This window comes from Haemaphysalis longicornis, unplaced genomic scaffold (genome assembly GCF_048455015.1).
Source record: "Haemaphysalis longicornis isolate Haplotype H1 unplaced genomic scaffold, Haemaphysalis longicornis Haplotype H1 scaffold_61, whole genome shotgun sequence".
NCBI lineage: Eukaryota > Metazoa > Arthropoda > Arachnida > Ixodida > Ixodidae > Haemaphysalis > Haemaphysalis longicornis.
The window spans coordinates 1,512,267-1,531,362 of NW_027526409.1; the positions used below are offsets into that span (position 1 = coordinate 1,512,267).

Consider the following 19,096-nt stretch of genomic DNA (forward strand, 5'->3'; position numbering starts at 1 on the left):
TGATGCAATGCCAAAACTGCTTTCTCTACTCCAGCTTGTTGAAGTGCTCATAGTTGGCACCTATTGTTGAGGCCCACAGTACTGCTTGTTCGTGCAGGGCCTTCCACGTCCAGCAGCTCTCCAGATGCAGTGTGTCTGAAAATGTGTTCATTATGAGCTTAACGGCCAAACAACAACAAAGGGTTGAAACTTTGGTCTCTATCTTAGTTAACGAAGCGTATTGCGATATGCTTTACCTATTTAACCCTCAAGGATAGAGGCATTAAATAGGGAAGTGGAATTACAAAATATGCTAACGTAAGGATACAATACAGGTGCTCACTTACAAAAATTACACCTCATTGCACAGTTGTACCTATTCTTGTAGAAAGAAGAGGTTCTCGCGGATGAAAACAATACCTGCGGGAAGGTGGTTTGATTCTCGGGATGTTTTAAGAAAAAAAACTGAGCAAACTACTTCAAGTTGCATGATTAAACACAAAATTTTATGGGCGTGGTCAATGTGACGTGATACATGCTGAGGCTGTTAGAGCAGTTCGTCACGCAGAATAGCATGTTAATATAGCTCATGAAACAAAGCTAGGCGGGTAACGTATCCTCGGGACGCTAAAGATTGGAGGTCAGTACTATTTTTCATTGACGTTGCACTTGCAGCCCTGCTTTCTTTAAAAAAATTAAAACGAGTTTGCCATGATATTGCCGCGAACCATGCATGGGTTTGTTTATTCTTTGTTTTTACCGCCCGGCCACGCCCGGCCCTGTTATCTGTGTCCGCGAAGCGCGTCTTCCATTCTTTATTTTTATGCCGCACGGGCTATCTCATTCCGATAAGCAGACTGTTTCGCCCTAACGGCACTAGCCCAAAATAATCTTCTCTGATCTACAATGTTCTGTATTTCAATGGACGGTTCGAGAAACACTTGCGCCGAAAGATAAAAGCGTGCAGGGCAGACGCCGCGGCATTCGATTCGACGACACTCGCCTGCATAAGTCACTCTGTTGACCGCTGCTTCGCCGCCTCTGTATTCTTTTGAGCTGTTAAGGGAGCACAAGTTCGCTATAATAAAAGTGTTTTTCCTTCCAGACAACTGCGTCATCCTTGGGTTCGTGACAATATAAGTACGCAATCTGATCGTGCGCAAAACGCGCACACATGCGTTTTGAAAAACGGGTTTAATTCACTGCACAAGCGAGAGTGGCCGAACAATGACATGGCGTTAGAAAATCGATCAAAATATGGTACTCACGTCACAGTCCTCTTATATATAACTGCCGGGCAACAGCGTACCGTTTATGTCGCTTTTCGTCCCAAGAGAACGCCCATGTGGGGCGAAATCTTTGTGCAGCAACTGTACTGAGCGTTCAAATATGCCTCCTTTAAAAACAGCTGTGCCGCGCGCCGCGCTCCCTGGCGCCTCATAACGGAACAAAGTAAAAACATAAATGCGTGTAAACCTGTTAAACTAGCATTAGCAGCCGGCAGTGCCCGTGAAAACACACAAACAGGAAAGGCTTTGTTATATTTAAACAATTTTATTAATTCTAGCAGCATTTCAAAGTTATGAGATTGTCCCCGAAGGATGTGTTGACACGCACTTCCGGACATGACGTACTACCCGCGATCTCCGAGGCATGCTCCGAGGGCGGAGCTTTGGCGATTTTACGTCATTTTGACGTCACGAGCATCCGAGGCGCATCGGATCAGCAGAATACGGCCCCAGGTTTCGATCCCACGACCCTGCGGGCGCAACGCAAGGTACATGGTGCTCTACCCACTGCGCCACATAGCCGACACAGAATGGAAGGCTACGAACGCGCCTTATATCCTTGACTCATTCAAACTACGTCAAGAAACTGCTGATACAACGCATTCACTACCTGTGGGCGGAACGCGAGGTACATGGTGCTCTTCCCACTGCGCCACAAAACCGACACAGAATGAACGGCTACGAACGCGCCTTATATCCTTGACTCATTCAAACTACGTCAAGAAGCTGCTGATACAGCGCATTCACTGCAACCAACTCACCAAACACTAAACGTTAACGCAATACACCCACCCCCTATGCGACGCATTTACTCGAGTCCCCCTCGCAGGGAGATGGTTCCTTCTTTTTTTATTGCAGAGGCCACCGTACTTACAAATGATAGCTTCGAGTAATATACCATCAACGCGGTCATTACAACCAAAAAGGATTGATTAGACTCTCACAGAAAAGTACACACTACCTCTTGAACGCCCTGGCTTGGGCTAACAAGATCTCATTGCCACGAACTGTAACCTGGTTGGAATTGCCGCCCGTGTGCAGGAGACAGCGCGTGGAAAAAGAATGGGAACCTCGGCGTGACGGCCCGCGGAGGTGACAGAGGAAGAAGGGAAAGAAGATTATCAGGCGCAAGGGTACAGCCTTTTTATACCATGTAATTATGGTATAAAGATTAACTAGAGTGTGCTTGTCTTGGTTTCATTCGCGTTTGAGATTCTTGAATGGCTGTTCTTATCAATGTAGTGTCTTGTAATATATCCCAAATAATTACAGTACCAGCTGCTTTTGTCTTTTCTATTATCACTCTGCCATTTTACACTGTGACATATTGCATTGTGAAAAGGAATACTTTTGTTTGTATGCAGTTTTCTAAAAAAGCAAGAATTGCTCATTGCAAATGTGGAGTAGAACACCCTAAGGAGCAATTCCAAACCTAGGAAAAGGACGTTAGGCCCAAATGACTGGGGCACAAAGCAAGTGGAATTTCAAGTTATATGCCAGATTTATCCCTGCTAACGCACGTTTAAGCCAGATTCATGATACCTAAGTCATGATAGGTCAGATTAATACAGTACAGGGTAATCTAATTAAAAGAATACTTATTGGGTCTAGTACTTTCAGTCCCATTAGCAGACACAGGGTTTATCCAGAAGTGCAATTTCGAGGGGCTGTCGAAATTCTCCTGAGGGGCGGTCGTTCTCTTCCTGGGGCGAACGACAACCCCCAATATTGTTTATCCTCCTGGGAGGGTGTGTGTATAAATATGTGTGTTTACCCCCCCACCCGGGTGGGGTTCTAGTGGTTGTGGAATCTTTTGCGAAGGGGGGGAGGTGTCCACATCCTTCCGGGGGAGGGGGGCTTAAGTCCCAGAACCGACACATACAGTCCACCACTCAACTTAAAAATGTCTGCATCTCACATTGCTCCATTTCTTCTTGAATGTCTCAAGCTCTGCGGCGGCTTTCATGGCATTTGACTTCGCTCCTCTGGACTGGGCTGCCTCCTGGTGGCTACCTTTACTTGGTGTGATGCCAAGTTGGTACATAAAACAAAATAAACAGATGAAGGTCATTCCAGCCAATAAATTTCTTGCTGCCTTAGCCTGCTCTTTTATTACCACAGTGACGCCTCTTTCTTAAGTGATTTAACTCTTTCTTAAGTGACTTAACCACAGTGACTCTTTCGTTACCGCACCTATTCAAAATCGTTCAATTTGAAAGATACCTTGGGAGCCCCTTTTCACAGCGTTCCAGCCGTTTCTAGAACAATCTGGAGTTAGCTCAGGAAACGCCCGTTCAAAATCCGTTTTGTTTTCATTTTTGTAATGAAAACGTGATTTTTGACCTTTGTTTGCATTACCTGTGTGGAAAAAAGGAACGCTATTGAAGAAGAATGCATGCCACTGGTAATTACTCTGCATCAGCGTTTGGGTATCGTTATAATGGTAATTCAGAAGCCTATTTTTAATCGTCAGGTTTTCACTCTTACAGTAATAATCCCTGAAATCGGCGGAAAAGATCAAGCAGAGCCTGTTTAGGCAGTTTATTTCCTTTGCGTACGTGGTTCTAAGGTGTCTCGTAGTTCTACTTACCACAGGGCCATTCACAAACACTTCATAATCATTTAGTTTTCATTTCTGCATGGCGAAATTCATATTTGGCGCTACTATGCAGTTACCCAACTTCAAGCCGCCGACTTGACCCAACTTGAAGCCTTGAGCATCGGCTACTGATCCTCGAAAAAAGCCTGCTGTTCCTGATTTCACCCCACACTAATCAGATGTCTGTGATAAGAACTTCCCAAGCGAGTATAAAGATAACACCCAGTCACCAGATATAGGTTTCGACGAGGAGAGTGCTTCAAACCGCCTTACACACCGCCTGCCAGTTTTGTTTCCACAGAAGGCTATCTTCAATGTAGTGCTGCTCCTTAGTTGAACCGTGTATTCTCACGGAGTCTCCAATACGTTTTGTACGGTTTTGTTTCAAACATGTTTGGTGGCGCTGCAATGGAGGAGGCTGGCACTGCTGATCTTTTTTTATGCCACAGCAGCAAATCTTTGCAGGGCACGATTCTAACGCATTGCACCTCATTGCTGCAAGCAAGGCTACATTAGCGAGTCAGAACATTATAATAAACAAAAAGTTTCTGTTTTGAGAGATAACTGATGGTGAACGTCAACAAGCATCGACATTGTTTTGTTTTCAACTTCATGCGTTTTTTCGGCATCGCGCGCTTGCCCGAAATACTCTGCTGGCCTGAAATGCTAAATCCGTAATTGACAAGATGTTTTCATGTTACGTGGCGGCAAATTGCTGCTTCTGGTAATGTCAAACCGCCAGATTGCTTCAGGGAACCACCAGAAATTGCACAATTTGAAATGGAGGTTGGACTTCACCACATGGCACGAGCCCAATGAGTGCTAACATCTTTTTTTATATCTGACAAACTGCTCTGCGCAAGTCGACATTTTTTTCTATGGCGTGTTTTTGAAATGTTTCCCTAAAAATTGTATATTCGAACTTTTTTCTGTTACCGGTGGTTTTTCTTCAAAAACTTGGACGCGACAGAATCTTTGATTTGTTGCTTCTCTCGCTGTCAGTGAATGTTAGCGTACATTTTCTCTTGGCTAAAAATAAGTTTAAGCACTTGGTGCCAGTTCACAGCAGCATTTAAACGAAAATTTGGAAGTTTTTTATGATGTGTCTAGCTTGCGCCAGTTTGGTGTCACCAAAAGAAGTGTACGCTACTGGCGTTAGCTAAAGGGGCAGCTATCGGTATGCAATGCTCGTAAGACCTCGTTTCATGAGCGCTGCTATGTGCTCTTGTGCTGCTGTACAAAGCGGCATGTCGGCAAGCGCTGTGTGACATCTCAATGAATGAATGCCCTGAGATGCTTGCTAGCCACCTGCGCGGACTGGCTCTCACTACGGTGTGCACACGAGTGTCCCATGCCTTGCGCTCGCTTCACGAAGAGATGGTCTTCTGACTGTTTCAGAAATGCTGACTTGCTTTCCCCTCGCTTCACGATGAGATGGTCTTGTGAGTGTTTAGGAGTGCTGCATAAGCAATTCCCTGGTGTGCACCGAGGATGACTTGCTGTGTGGGCCAGCAAGAAGCAGTCGTTCGACGACATTTCAGACAACCGTAACGAGTAAACTGAGATGAAAAAAGTTGTAGCCTCAACAAAACGAAATCATGTACCGATTCGTTTTTTCTGCATGTTTTGGCTACAACGTTAGGAGGTCGACCTAAATTCCAGCTCGATCTATAATCTGCTTTATACGGCAATAGATGGTGTACATTTATTAACATACCTGCCGAATCTGCGCTTTCATTCAGCCGTTTTCATTTTTTCTCTTCAAGTTGCAGCAATGACCTGAGTTTGTCATTGATTTTGCGGCATTTATTATTCGCTTCAGACACCGCATGCCCCTCTACATTGCTAGGGTCAGAAAGAACTAGCCTTTGGAAGCTTGCTCAATGTATACATTCCATCCTTCAAAGATGTTTTGTTAACTGAAGAATGATAACAAACAGTGAAAGATCTTAAAATTTTCCATTACAAACCACAGAAGGGATGCAAAAGCGGGAATACTACAAATTTAAGTAACGGTGTGTTAATTGCACATTACAACTCGAATGATATCTGCAACACAACTGAGGCAGAACTACAATCGCACAGTCATGCTTTATGGTAACGGCTTTAGACAGCAGCCCGTAGTTGCACTAACAAGATATCATTAAGACCCGGCAAGAAAGTGGCAGGTGAGGTACTATCACTACATCTGTTGCCATTAATATTTAGCTTATTTGTTGAAAGTTTGGATTAAAATTGGCGTCCTTGTGATAGGGTCAACCAAGTACATAATTTGAACTAACCAAAGCTGAATTTTGTCTTCACAGTTTAACTTGATTGGCCACATCAGATGTACAGCTAGGTGGTATCACGACTATGATATTCAGCACCACTGCTTATGGGGATGCCGAAATTATCCAAATACAGGTGTCAACTGCAAGGCAGATCCACCGAAACCTACTACACACCAACAATAACCACAGTAATAAAGTAAACATAAAACAGCCTACATTTGAATGAACCCCATTGTCGATGCCACCCCTTTGGCATACATCATGTTGAGGCAAAAGTAGAGAGCAAAAAGAAGCTCCACACCAAGCAGGAAGCCCACAGTTTCCACGAAAGTGCCCGGTCGACAAACACATGGCAGCTGCAGTCAAAGAGTGTATGACCTTATAAAGACAAAGAAATCACAATTGTACCGCTGGAAATATATAAAACAAAACTGTTTGCTTTTTTTTTGTTTCAATCGCTCAGGTAGTCTCCACGAACAACCCTCAGGCAAGTGTTATTGGAATACATGTGAACAACCCTCAGGCAAGTGTTATTGGAATACATGTGAATACCAAATGCTGGATTACATCTGAGGTTCTGCCGCACTGGTAATTCATGCGTTCCACTGATATCCAGGAAACTCCCATTTAGATGAATTCGAAGGGACCAATAACATTTGTTGGTATTATTAAAAATTTGTCTTAGGCAGACGTTTGCTTAATTTTGCATGTGGCAAGAGAGCAAAAGAGGTGTATATCTTACCCATAAAAATCGTCATAACCGACTTCGTGTCAACGAGAGACTACTGTATAAGTTATACACATTTCTATGAAGCGTTTGTCTACCACCATCCCATAAGTGATTTATGCCCCTAGCAAGATTTCACTTCGAATCTAAGTTAACTATACACTCAAGAATCTAATTCAATTTTCATTGTTCTGAGATAGAAAACCGTTTCTCAAGGTTGCAATTGTTCTGAGCTCCTAGCTAGCCCAGTGCCACGACTGCCAGACAGACTTGCTTTGAAACAGCAGGGAGGAGGATGAATGAACAATCGCGAGCTGCAAGGAGAAAAGGAGGAGTGAACTGTCTCAGGCAGCCAGAAAAGGGGTGGTCAAGTCCATCGACAACACTCTTGGTTTCACGCAAGCGTGCAGTGGCAAAAACATTTACACCAGGATAGCTTGGCTTTTTGATGAGGTAAACAGGTATTGTCTATCTGGCACCTGTATCTGTCGCACCTTTCCTTGGCCCACATTAAGCTTGCGCCACATTTTCTTACATTTCATTCTGACTGCACCTACTGTCTCTGCCTCCTAAAACCAATTTCTGTACTCTGTTCAGTCGAGTTTACGCAGTTTCAAAAGGTTAAAAATTGTTGGCCATACTCAGCCATACAGGCTTGCTAACGTGTTGTCACGGCCAATGTCAGTAAACTTTCAGAGGATTGTGCAAGAGAAGTGGCACTTCAGAATACACTTCCGCCAAAATTGTATTTAAATCAGTTGAAAAACTGAATGCATGGCCCAGGCATTCTACACGTTTTTTTTGTAGAGCAGTCTCTTCACACTTCCCTTATCATAATGTAGAACTTTGAAAGAAAAAAAATACACTGAATCAGGGTTTCAGGCTAAGTTGTAATAGCAAAACAAGGTGCATAGTGTGACCGCGCCTTAAGGGATCGAAGAATAGAAACCGGGTGTAAAATTGCTTTGCTTGAACACAAAGTATATATATTTGCCAGTTCAAACTACTAGAACTGCTACCACGACTCATACATGTCCACATTGTGCAGCGCAAAGCAAACGTCAGGCATAATTCACAGAACCGAAGCACACAGCCTTTGCCAAAATTTTCTAGGCCAAGCCGGAAGCGTACAGGCCGCAAAAAAAATTTACAAGCTTATGCCTCGGGCGATGGTGAATTTTTTTATGCTGGAAAGCTAGACAAAACCCCTTGCTTTCTTACTGTCCCAAAATATGTTTGTCACAACTAAAGGTAAAACCGATTCTTTGAATTGTTTGTGGTTGAGAGGGCTTAGGATTGGCCTAGAAAAGTGTGACAAAAGGTGCACGTAACCTTTTACTTTTTACCTAATACTGTAGGTTAGCTTACCGAGCAACAACAGATGGAAGCACAGAATACATTTGAAATAGATACCGTTCTTTCGCGCGTACAACCCGCTACAAAAATGCCAAAATTCTAGTAGGAAAGTAGGGATGCAGATAATTCGTGGGGTTTTTCCATTAGTGTAGCTTCACGGCAATGTGCGTTGTGTAACACTGACTAAGCCTTCCATGGCTTCGATTACGCAAAACATACAAGGACAAGGAAGAAAACACAAGAATGACCGCTGTCTAACAGCTGAAATTTATTGCTGAATTGTGACTTTCGGCTTGCGGTCAGTGTATTCTATTTGCTAAATATAGGCTTTTCTCTTTGCAGAGTATGTGATGTGTTGCTTGAGCAGTAGCTTTCGCGCAGTCTTTCCTGTATCAAATGTCCGTAAAATCCGCGAAGATATTTTTTCTTTGCCGACGGGCTGAAAGTTGGGGTGCGGATTATATGCAGGGGCAGGTTATACGCGTGGAGAAATGTGGTGTTTTATCAGAACATCAGTACTGTTATACCGCACCTATACAAAAATTTTCATGAGAGCAATCTGGCATAGAGAAAAAGATACTTTTCTGGCAGAATACAAAGACCAGTTCAATCAGTGTAAAAAATCGTGCTGCTTGCCCACATTTCTCTTTCAAACTGGTGATCAAGATATGATACTCTCAACAATCAAGGTGGCCATAATATTTACTTCAACCTCTTTTTGATGGATGAGTGGCTACCCTACAACCTAACAGAGTTTATGCTTGGCAAAAATATTTAATTCAGGTCAGCCATTTTTAATACAATTTTCCTTTGGAGGCTTGAAATATATCACATATTTGATATAAAGTTTCAACAAGTTTAAAGCTGATTATTAAAAGCCTTCAAAAAATACAGAAGAAAATAAAGAAAAGAAATTGTAAAAGCTTACCCTGCGCTACAATAATTGGCGATTCAGGAAGGCTGGTCAGGAATTCTTCTGTAGTTTCTGTTAATGCCTAATACACACAAAAAAATACAAGGGCTATAAGAACAAATTTTAAATATGTCTCCAAACATCTACAGGCCTTTCATCCATTCTGCTTTTGTACAGTTACAACGGACCCTCTTAATTCACAGAAAAACGTCCGCTGTAACTGAACTATGCAGTAGTCGTTTTCACTTGCACTCACCGCACCGTTAACGGCGGGTTGGAGGGCAGTGTGATAAGCGAATAAAAAATGGCAGCATCTCCACTCCGTGGATGATGGCGAGGGTGCGGAGTACGAGGACTGGAAATGACATCGAAGTTGCGCCCCGAGTAACATCCGATTTTCGCCACGACCGTCATTCGATTTCAGCCGTGAGTTACACCTTCATTATTCCCTAAACGAAACTGCAACTCCCTACTCAAATCGAATTTCGCTTGATTTTCGCTTGATGGTGGTACGCGCTAGGATGCACGCGGACAGATATTAGGAGGTACTAAGGTAATCCGCACCATTACAGGCGAGAGAGTAAGCCGTTTGAATCTTGGGTACTAACTCAAGGTCGTAGGCCGATTTCGGCTTCCGGTATCGCTAGCGAGCGGACGCACGATGGCGAGCTCCGCCCAAGGAGCGGCTTTGGCGGGCCTTTCGGCCTGCGGTAATAGCAGTTATGATTAGGATACCCAGGAATATCAAGTTATTTTGCCCCAGTTTCAAACAGGTCAGTCAGTAATAAATAACGTGTTTCTGCACGCCGACATGTGTGCTCGCCCATACCGTATTGAGGATTTCCGCGACACTTTAGCTCGTCTGGCGCTGCTCCCCGATGTTGCATTGGGAGCGTATCAGAGGAGTCACGTGTGGGCGGTAACGTTCAAGGGAGCGGATGGTGTTAAGAAGATATTGGCTGCGACTGACGTTACAGAGAAGGAACCGCGCTCCATCGTCATTGATCCGGAAAAACAGGAGGTGCGCCTGAAACTTCATTGGATGCTGTACAACGTGCCCGACGAAGCCGTTCGCGTTGCACTCGCACCCTACGGGCGTGTCGGCGAGGTGCGCAAGGAGCGCGCGGTGGCACGTTGACGGCATTCAAGACAAAGGTTCAACCCTCCGGACAGTGACCCTAAAGTTGAAGGCGGGTGTGACGGTGGACGACTTGCCGAACGAACTTCGTGTTGCGGGCGACAAGGCTCTCGTCGTCGTATCAGGCCGCGCCCCCCCAATGCTTGCGGTCAACCCGAAGGGATTCATCAGACGGGAGTGTAAGGTGCCCAAGTGTTCGTAATGCGGTCGCTTCGGACATGAGGCGAGTGCGTGTGTCAGATCGTACGCGACTATCACAGGTCCGGTGAGGGATGACGAGCTTCGTGAAAACTTCATGGACGAGGCGGACGTGGAGGAGATGGCAGCCGGGACCAGTGGTGAGGTGGTGACGGAGCGCGTCCCGGCAGTGCCGGTCGTGGCTGAGGCTGACCGGAGCGTTCCTGAAAGGAGCAGCTTGGTCAGCCGAAGACGCCAACCTCACGTGACTCGTCGAGCCAGGGCAGCAGCACCAAGGTGGCAAGTCAGCAGAAAGGGGCGACGCCGACGACGCCGGCTTCCGCAGCTGACTTCACAAACATGGAGGTCGATGGCGACCGACCCGGCGGTGCCCCGCAAAGCGGCAACGCCACGGCGACGACACCAGCCAAGGCACCGAGGTTCACAGCAGCGACGAGCCGCCTATGGAGGCGGTTCTGGGGCGATGCAAGAGCTGCAAGCCAATGTCCGACGTTCCCCCTGGCCGAACGAAGCCACCGGGTACGCCCACTTGAGACAGCATGTCGCTTCGAAAGGTGGTTGGCGGTTTTGTGTGCACTGGGTTTGGAGCCCTACTGGCTTTTCGAAGCGCAAACGAACTAAATGGACCTGCGCAGTTGAGTTTACTGAGTGTTCTGCCGTCCTTAAGTTTTTCGTTAGGGGTGAGTGTGGAGGAAGTGTCTTGGAATTTACGGGGCCTCTAGAGAGGAGGAGGTGTTTTCATTTGTGCTTGTTGGGCTTTATGGAGTCTTTAGAGTCCATGAAGTGGTTTGTGTTGTCGTGTATTGCGTTTCAGGCGTTTGGGGCATATGAGAAGTATCTCTTTTTTCAAACGTGTGGATGTAAGTGCAGTGTGGTAGGTCTGGTCCATCTTTAAATATAGTTTTAAGCAAGTCTATGCGCATTGCCACGCTTAATGAGAGGGATCTTGCTGATCGGAGATGGCAGTACCAGCTATATTGTTTACTGACAGATGACGATATCGATAGCGTGGCCTTGCAGGAAAGCAGGGTAGAGACGCAGGACCAGACCGACCGTATGGTACGGCCCTTTGCGTCGTGGTATGATGTTTTGGTCTCACCCGCCGTGGGTTTTCCGCGGGTGCTGCGCGGTTAAAACAGCGTAGCTAAGGGGCGACCCTAAGTACCGTTACCGCGTCGGAATCGGGGCGGTTTGTTTCTTGTGACCTTCAGTTCTGTTCACAAGAATGGCGTGTGATTTGTGTTAACGGTCAAACAAAGGCAGCCGAAAGGAATTTTTTTCGAACATTTAAAAGCCTGGTGTAATACAGAGCGTCCCTTGGTATTATTAGGCGACTACAATTGTGTGTGCTCCGCGAGGGATAAAAGTAGCCTGACAAATTTCAGAGATGCGAGTACGGTGGTTTTAAATGAGATAGTCACCGACTTCGCCCAGGCTGATGTAGGCGATAGCATGAGCAGTGTTGGCACCGTTCGCTACACGAACTTTCAGGGCACCGAGTGTATGTGTTATTAGATCTTGTTCCTGAATGAGACGATTACCAAGTGACTCCTGTATCACTGCCCTGTGGCCGTAACACTTGGAACGGGGGTAAAACGTCAAAATGCATTTTCTTGGGGGCTCTGGAAGATAAATAACAAACTGCTTCAAGATAAAGCATTCCTTGGCATGGTCAACGCATGCGCACAGGAGATCTTTTGTGCTGGAGGTGAAATTAGTTATGTTTTTAAATGGGAAGTTCTTTAAACAGCAAGTTAAAATGAAAGCGCTCGAAAGATTAGGTGAAATAAAAAATGAGGAGAGGGGATGAGAAGCCTTGCTTCGCAGTAGTCTCGATGTGCTTTTAAAGAAAGAATGTAAGTGACCTGGAATGTTTGAAAATTATATTACAATGCACAAAGCGCAGATCGAGGTCATCGACAAGGAAGGATACCACAGAGCGCTGGTACAGGCGAGAGCGGAACGTCTTCAGCTAGGTGAAGCACCGACAAAAACAGCTTTCAGTTCTGAAAAAAGTTATGCCTGGAGAAACGCTTTTGTCGAAATAGAAAGTGATGGAGCCTTGTATAACGAACAGGTAAACATTAAGAAAGCTTCTGTGGGGGGAGTTGTTGTCCCGTCATGACAAGAACAGGGAGAAATTTAAAGAATTTATGCGCTTCCTGCCCTGTTTGGACAAAGATTCTTCCGATTACTTAGAAATGGTTATTACTGTTGATGAGGTGAATCAAGCTATAAATGAGTTGAGCCTAGGCAAAACGGCGGGCCCTGATGGTCTGAGCGCAGCATTCTATAAAAAGTTGAAAGATGATGTTATTCCAGTGCTATAAGGTATTTACCGAGCCCTATGAACATGGGGCGCTTCCACCTTCCTTTCTGGTAACCCACACGGCGCTCATTCCGAAATCGGAGGATGATGCAAGCTTGAAGCAAATTTCAGGGTATCGCCCAATTAGTCTGACCAATGTATATTATGAGATTTTAATGAAAGTGCTTGCCAGGCGAATGCAGGCTGTCATAAAGGATATTGTGCGACCACACCAGGCATGCCGAATTAAAGGGCGGTCAATTTTCAAGAACATTCACACCGCTCGAAGTGTTCTCGAGTGTTGCGACAGCCTGCAATGTGCCATAGCAATGCTCTAGATAGATTTGGAGAAGAATTTTGACCTGGTGTCACACCAATTTTTCTTAGAAGTGTTAGAGCACGTCAAAATAGGTGGTGTTATTCTCAAGGGTGTACGCATGGCCTATAGTGGGTGCTCCATAAAGCTCGCCGTCAATAACACGTTGAGTAAATCCAAGTTAAATGAGGCGTGCGTCAAGGATGCTTGTTGTATCCTTTGCTTTTTTGTGTATATATTGAAGCGTTTTGTGTGGCTATTGTTGAAACTATATTACCATCGTCGCTGAACCGATGATATTATCATCATCGGTGCCTGTCATCTCGCGGGAGTATTTCACGCTGGATCATGCATCGTCTTCGTTAGTTCGCCATCTTGTAAACAGAACACCACTCCATCACCAGGACATCGCGGCCCTTGGTCTCGCCTCTTATGTTTAAGTATAGTGCAGAGTGAACGCGTCAACAGCTTTTCGTTTGTGTTACCGTTTAGATCTTCATCGTTCCGTTTCACCAATTATCTTCATTTCGGCTATTACACCGCAGAAGTGTAGTGATGCACAGTGGGCCCCATCGTGCTTCCGGAGTTGTTCTCTGGGCTTTTTCTCTTTCTTTCCTTTAGGGGCGCTTTGTAAGATGCATATTTTGCATTTCACGTGTTCATTTCACAAAAAAATAAACTATAATTCATTTTCATCCGTAATTTCAATTTACTAAACTGTGGTTGTCCGATTATTTAAACCTCTGTTATTACAATGATTATGGGTTGTTTCTTCGCCGGCATACACGGTTTTACAAATGTGACGCTTCACGCAAAGGGTCAGGTGCTCCCATATTTTTACTCGCATTTGCAACGTTGTTTTCCGGGCTTCCTGTTTAGTTTTTGCCATCTGTAGATCTATAAAATGCATATTTTGTGTTTAATATATCTCTCTGGTAATATGGTTACTTTTATTTTTTCACTTTTCGGGGGTTTTCAGAATCTCGTTTCACCAATTTCCTTATCTGGCGAAATACTATACTGAACAGCGCCTCTTTTCTGAAAGAATGCTACTGAATACTATTACGAAGGTATTGCAGTCAGATGAGCAGCGAGACGTCATTGTAGTTGCTTACCTTTTAGGTTCGAGCTTCAGCCGTCTTGTGCGGGAATACTCCCATAGGAGTCCATTTTTAACAGTAGGGTAACTAGCGCTTTTGCCTAATTCCGCAGTTTATGGACTGCGAAAAGTAAGTGAAACGAGTATCAATGGAATCATGTTGTATTTTTCTCAAAAATACATTAGATAAATGCTGCAGAGCATTCGCAAAAATAGTCGCCTTTGCCGCAGTGCATGACCTTATTATTGAAAGAAAAAATCCTGGAGGTCCAACGGTACACAGCTTTGGTATGAAATTTGTCAGCCAAGTTTTGAGCTAGATCTAGGGGAAGCAAACACCTGGCGAAGTAGATAAATGAATTAAAGAAATATTGACCATGCATTCTTCAGAGACATGACGAACCCATGCCACAAAATCGCTATGTATTTCTTTCGCAAATACGGCACCTCCACGCTGAAAGAGGTCGCATATGTAAACAAAATCACCTGGTTTTCCAAGTGTAGTTAAAAAAATATTTTCTATTATTGGAACCTGTGTGGTAATTAGGGCAATGATATACTGTAGTAGCATTATATTCGAAAACCAGATGCTGCCACCTCAAATCTCTGTGGAGGCTTTTTTTTAGGGGACTTTCTTGCCTCTTATGGTAGATCGTTGTACTGACCGTTGCATCAGTCAATAATTACAGTGTGTTACGCCTATCCCTATTCGAACTCCTGAAGCTCTCCCACGTTACCCATCCGCTTCCTGTCCCCATTCGACTCCAATGTGTCGTTTCTCCTCACCCACTTTTCCGTGGACTATCCTCTTCCCTAGTGCACTTCCACTGCAAGCCTCTTCATAAGCCTCGTATCTATTTATCTCTCCGCACCTCACCTCACAGTACACCCTTTCCTTCTACCTTCTCACCCCTCTCGTTCCAAGTGCCCAGCCACATCCACCTCTACACTCTCTTCTACCTTATGCTCCATTTCTAGTTTCTCTTGTCTTCATTTTCTTTTCCTCTTAAACTATTCACTTCCACATCTCTCATTCCCCTGTCATCTGCATCAGCCCCTCTCCTCCATCACCCTTCCACTCGAACTTATCCTTTGTGCTACACTTTTTCCCGTCTTTTCGCCCATCCCCGCCGTCAACTTTCTCGTTCTAGCGACTTTCAGGCTGCGCTTCTTTCCTCACGCTTATATCCTGTTTTTCTCTTCTCAATTCGCCACCATTTTTCATTTTCATTCATAAATATCCTCCGCTGCCTCTTGCCCTAACTTTTCTCAGGCCCATTTACCACATTTCACATACTCCCCTTTCCATACCCACAGCTCCGTGTGTGTGTGTTCTACTCTGCGCCCCGTTTGCTCGCGCTGTTTTTCACATTTTTGTATACCCACCCCTATTGTAGTGGATAAGCCTTAAATGATCACAATAAAAAATTACACCATCTTCCCGAAGGGGAACCCTGCGTAGTATGCGAAGGAGCCATGGGGTCGATTCAAGTGCCCATTAGTTTTCAGTTCGTCGTTTCCGTTAAGTGGTGGTACGTAGCTACCGTTATATTTACCGTTTGGTTTACATGGTAACTGCCACAATTAACTTTCCGGAACTACGAAATGGGAAATTGCGTTCACCCCATGGCTGTTTCACATATTACTCAAGGTTGCCCTACGGGAAGATGGTGTAATTTTATTGGCGGGGGGGGGCGGATTGTTAGAGTGCAAAGGCATAAAAGAGAGAGAGAGAGAGAGAAAGAGAGAGAGAGAGACGTTGTACGTGGTATGAGTTTGTCTTTATTCAGGCATTATCATCACGTTCAACGTAGGTGACATCAAGCTGTGGTTGGCGTTCCGCTTTGGTTATGACCACCTTATGACCTGTGAAATTTAAGTCAAGGGCTGTTGTAGTGGATGAACCCTAAAGTTACTGAAGAATAGGTAGATGCACGTTCCCCGGATGGTTGTGGGCTGCTTGTAATCACGGCCCGCCGAGACTCGCCGACGCACGCTGCTGCCGACGACGATGGCAGAGGCAAAGTTGGCGGGGGCAAAGCTGGCGCTGCCTTTAGCTACGGTAGGGGAGGCGCGTTGGTATTGGGCTGTAAGATGGAGGCACAGGTAGCGACTGTGTCTGGCGAGCATGCGACAACCGACCAAAAGTACAACAAATTGTACTGCGCAACCTGAAATATCCATGCTTAAATCACGCATTCTTTCTTTCGCCTCCGCTGTAGTACTATTTTCCTGCCCCTTTCACGCTCCAGTTCTCACGGTTCTGTAGTTCCCATTGAGGCAAGCAACGGTATCTGGCTGCCGCAGGCGTAGTTTCCGGTTAGAAGCGATGACGCACTAGTCCGGACGATTGATGAGCGTTGTTGAAGATGGACTGCTACAACTCACGGAAAAGTTGATAAACTACATTATTTACACAATCGAGCTAAGATGCAATGTGAGGAAATCACGTACAACTTGAACAGAGATGTGACAGAGAGTTTTGCATACCCGTGTCCAAAGCATAGTCGGCAATATTTTTTGCTGCCTGCGTTATTACACAACGTCCTTGAAAAAAATACTATACATTCGTGGGTTATACACTTAAATTCTATCAGTTCTGTGAAAGCTGTGTCTCTGTCGAAGCATCAGAGAGCAGTATTCAACTCGCATCTAAACATTACCATGTCTGCATACCTTACGGAGCCCCTATTTAGTCTACTAGGTTTCAGTCAATGGTGCAATAGCGCAATTTGAGGGCACTGTTGTTTACAACGAGGTGGGCGTCACGTCCGTCAATTTCTTGGACTTCAATGCACTCAATACAAAGAAATTTTCTGTACTCTTGCAAAGAAATTCAGGGACACAAACAGCAAAAATTCATGCTGTTACACCAGATTTTATCAGAGACACAACATAAAAAAACAGAGATTTGTAAAATTTGGAATTTGAGTTGAAGGAAAGAGCACGCAAGGCACACCGATGATCTCAGAACGGAGCACTACTGCTCACGTGCGCACGATACGGAAGCGCTCTCTTTGGGATCAATTTCGTGATTGTATGCACTGAGCTGTAAATAAAACGACGCGGGGATTTGGGTTACCCATAAAAACCACCCAGAGTTTTACCAGAAATATAATATAATATTAAGCACTGCCCGCCTAAAGTCGACTCTTTAAAAAAAATTACACGGCACCAAACCGAAGCCCCTTTCTGGAATACAGGAACAGTGATAAGTGCTCGTCATGCAACAAAATGGCCTCTATTGGCTCGGGAAAAACTCCCTCAATGTGGTACCCCGATTAAAAGGCCAGACGGGCTGATACGGTTCAAGTTGCAATTCAATTTTATTCACAACATAAGCACCCACAAACGCACACTTCGAATTGAATTGAAACAAGGTGTTTTGGATCCTGGTGAATGTCATTCAACACAATATACAGAAAGAGGCCCCAAAGTAAACACCGTAGTGGGACGTCTTTTAAGTAAACGTGAGAACTGATATAACAAGGTACACAAAATGCAGTCACCTGTACCGTAGCAAAGGTGAGAAATACAACAAACAAGGCTAATAAATAATACACGTTTGTGTGACAGAAACATTTTCAAAGAAAATCCATAATTATACATTGCAAAAGATTTACAGATTGGTCATGGAAAACATAGGTGTAAATAATAAATTTTCTTGGTAATCACAGTGAAAAATGGGGCACAAGAACTAACAAGGTAAAAATGTCCTGAGTGATTGTTTAAATGGGGAAAGAGGCGACATATCTTTAAGTTCAAAGGGGAGGCTGTTCCAGTTCTTTATTGCACCGAATTCCACCTATTGTTTTCCTTAGTTTGTGCGCACTCTCGGAAGCAGGTAGTTGTGTTGGAACGAGAACCGTGTTTGTTAGGGTTGGTCAGTCGCATTCTATTTATTATGTATAAGTATTCCGAATTTTCGGTTAGACGGTAAGCAAGGATTCCTAGGTTATACAGAAGGAGTTTGTCAATTGTGAAGAGGTTTAGTTTCCATAAAAGTGGCGCCGCATGCGCGTTGTGCTGGCTGGATCTTATCGGTCGTACTGCTTTGTTTTGAATGTTCTGAACGGGGGTCTGGTGAGAATGATAAGTAAGGCCCCAAGACACGATAGAGTAGCTGATGCGACAATGAACAAATGCATAGTAAAGGAAAATCAGCTTTGATAAGCTGGAATATTGACGCGCTTTAACAAAACTCTGGTACCATACGCAGTCTTCTGTTTGAAATACTGAACGCGGGCAGTAAATTTAAGGGAGCGGTTGAGGTGCACACCGATAAACAAGCATTGATCACTTCGGAATATGAGGTGGGAGTTAATGAGTATGATCACATTATCCTGCCTGAGCTTCCGGGAACTAAATATAATAAAGTGTATTTTAGAGGAATTAATTACTGTTTCCTGAGGTCGTTATTTAGCTGCTGTGTTATTTCATCGATATTTCATCGTCCGCGTAAAGTAGACATTCGGCTGGAGAAGTTAGGCAGTTTGGGGGTCATCAATGCAAATTAGGATTAAGATTGGACCAAGCATAGAACCTTGTGGTACACCTATATTTAATATTTTTTATCGGACGTTGTACCTGGCACGTTAACAGTTGGTTCTCGATCGAGAAAGTAATTACTAATGAGGCTCAAAGGGGGACCAATTATTCTTCATGAGGCTAATTTTTGAAAAAGAATGTCATAATTTATGGAATCAAATGCTTTGGTAAAATCCATAAAGACGGATGCGACTATTTTACCTTCATCAATTGCCATCTTAAATTTATTAGTCAGGGCTAGTAGGGCAAGCTTAGTGGAGCAACCGGGGCGGAAACTGAACTGTAGAGGCGTCATAATATCGAACTTGTTCAGGAAATTTAAATTACGTTGCTCAATTAGCTTTTTAATAACT

The 19,096-nt window shown here is 44.5% G+C and overlaps 1 pseudogene; it reads right to left on the reverse strand.

Annotated features, from left to right (window-relative positions):
• Positions 1-2,893: 2,893 nt before the first annotated feature.
• Positions 2,894-11,013, reverse strand: LOC144144097 (uncharacterized; annotated as a pseudogene).
• Positions 11,014-19,096: the final 8,083 nt, after the last annotated feature.